This window comes from Euphorbia lathyris, chromosome 1, assembly GCF_963576675.1.
Source record: "Euphorbia lathyris chromosome 1, ddEupLath1.1, whole genome shotgun sequence".
Lineage (NCBI taxonomy): Eukaryota > Viridiplantae > Streptophyta > Magnoliopsida > Malpighiales > Euphorbiaceae > Euphorbia > Euphorbia lathyris.
This window is the reverse complement of record NC_088910.1, coordinates 31,699,562-31,702,028: the sequence shown is the minus strand read 5'-3', so window position 1 is coordinate 31,702,028 and position 2,467 is coordinate 31,699,562. Positions and strand designations below refer to the sequence as shown.

General features: G+C 31.9%; 1 long non-coding RNA gene across 1 annotated transcript; it reads right to left on the bottom strand.

Moving 5' to 3' along the window:
• Positions 1 to 305: 305 nt before the first annotated feature.
• Positions 306 to 2,047, bottom strand: LOC136227429 (uncharacterized). The gene is made up of 3 exons (XR_010688074.1): positions 1,911 to 2,047; positions 1,538 to 1,648; positions 306 to 605 (listed from the first exon to the last, which is right to left on the bottom strand). It is a non-coding gene; the product is annotated as an uncharacterized lncRNA (long non-coding RNA).
• Positions 2,048 to 2,467: the final 420 nt, after the last annotated feature.

The window sequence follows — 2,467 nt, the reverse complement described above, 5'->3', positions numbered from 1 at the left end:
ACTGTTCCTCAGGGGTGGTGTCGGAGACCGTGGGGGCTTCGGCCCCCCCCCGGGCTCCGGGCTGTCTCCGCCCCTGTATTAAACTGACGAAATTCATATTTTGTTATCAAAATTTATAGTTAAGGTGACAAATCTATAACTCAAACCAAAATTTTAAATTTTTTATACACTATAATTATCATATTTATTGTCACTTTAAATTTTAATTTGTCAGTAAAGCGTATTAATTAGTGACAATCATTCTATTTAAAGATAGAAATCATCATGGAAAACTATTGTATAATAACATAAATTTTATTGTCATTTATTCAATATATAGTTACATTACAATGCATGATAGAACAAATAATTTGGTGACAATAGATTGTCCCTCAAAACGTAAAGTATAAATACCCGAGCAAAAAAAGTTTGCAAATGTAATTTCCATACATAATATTCGCTTTAAGATAACATTACAACTGATGAAAATTAGTAAATTTGTATTCATAGTAATAAAAACATCAGATCTTCTGCACTTTGCACTTGGGTTGAGGCGTTTGCCTAGACAACACATCCTTCAAGGCACATAGTGGTGAATCGATCATGCTTTGCTTTGCCTCACATATCTGAAAACAGGACACTGTCATATTCATGTTTGACTAGAAATCTTGCACCACAAATGTTCATCACTGACTATAATTCCTACAACACAGATATATGAGTAGATTTCTTCTAAAGTTAAATTTCTTCTATATAAATAAAAGCAGATTTTGTGTTAAATTAGATCAAGTTAACAGTTTTGTTCCATGGAAATAACAAAAGATAGTTAAAATCAGATTCTTTATAATAGATAAAATCTATTATATCACTATTATAAAAAATATGAAAAAGTTCCATAAAATTTTCTAACAAATTTGTCATCATGAAATACATTATTAAACCTCAACACATGAAGCAAAAATTTCAATACTCTTCACCCCAAAACTAGTAGTATATAGAATGCATAACAAAAAGAACATGAATATCAAATTTTATGAACTAAAAATTTATAATAGATCTTGTGCATTGCACCGGTTTTATACTAGCTACCCTTTACTTCCATTATCATATTCTGATGCTCCAATCTATCAACAATTACATATATAAAGAACTTTTATTTCTTCCTACCATCTGCAAATGCATAATTTATATAGTCTAGTAATTGTGCCCAATAGCACAAGCAATTCTATACTTTCTTTTAAAAACTTCAATTTCATTTCTCATCATCAGTTGCTAACCTTGGGTATAACTTAAAAAGTAAGATAATAAGCCATCTAAATGGTTAGCTTACAGGAAGCATATAAAAAATGCAATTCTATATTTGTTCATGGATGACCTATTATCTAAGCTATGAATAAGATTATCACCAGCAGCAAAATTAAAGGAAAAGGTCCAGATTGGATGTGAAATTTTGAATTTTGCTTATGAGCTTAGCATTCTCATTTTGGTTCATTAGTGCCTCTACCAACAGTCCAGAAGACAGCAAAAGTGATTTTAAAAGTGAATAACTAAGCCATACCTCTTCCAGTACCAGGCCGAGTAGTTAGAAGTAAAAGCACGACTTTGTTTTCTGATCGCCACTCCAACTAGCAAATCCGGCATTCTTTTCCCATCAAAACTTAACTTATTGCTATCCAACAAGCCAAAGATATACAAACATTAATCACAACAAAGGAGAGCAATACAAAAAATATAAGGAGAAATATCGTTAACCAGGCTAGCAAGAGAGAGAAAAAATGGAATGAACTCAACCTCAAACACAAAAAAGGGAAACAGAAGAAAGCAAAATAAAAAAATTCTCAATGAATATAAGGCTTAATCGAGCAATTCATCGGTCAAATGAGAATCCATCCAAAACATAGATAAATGAAATAAATAGACCAGAGACTCACAAAGAAAAGAAGATCGTCGATGCCGTCTATGACACGATAATTGCATAGGAGGCACAGACATTCCGAGGGAGAGAGAAGTGAAGAGAACGAGAGAAGGGAAACAGAGGAAGGGGGAAATGAGGGAAACGTGTGATGGAGTGGAACGTGTATTGGGGCGACTGAACTGCAGACGTGAAGGCTGGCTATAGACGATTATATCTTTCATTATTTGCTGATTTTGTTCAATTAATTAGGGATAAAACAGTAATTTATCAGATTCCCATCTAACCAAAAATACACCTAGCGTGGTTTGAGTCATGAGTAATTTTACATCTAATTTTACACCTAACGTTTAAAATTGTCCGATTTTATCCCTAAAGTTTGTAGCCAAAAGCAATTTTACCCCTAACATTGATAACTTGGATCAATTTCAGACACTATTATAAAACACAGATATTTTTGTTCCTTATTTTGCACCAATTGCATATCAATTCGTTCTAAAAAAAGATTTCATATTTTTTGTAATTTAATAATAGAATTATAGATTAATATTTATAAATTCGGTGAATTTTTTTGTC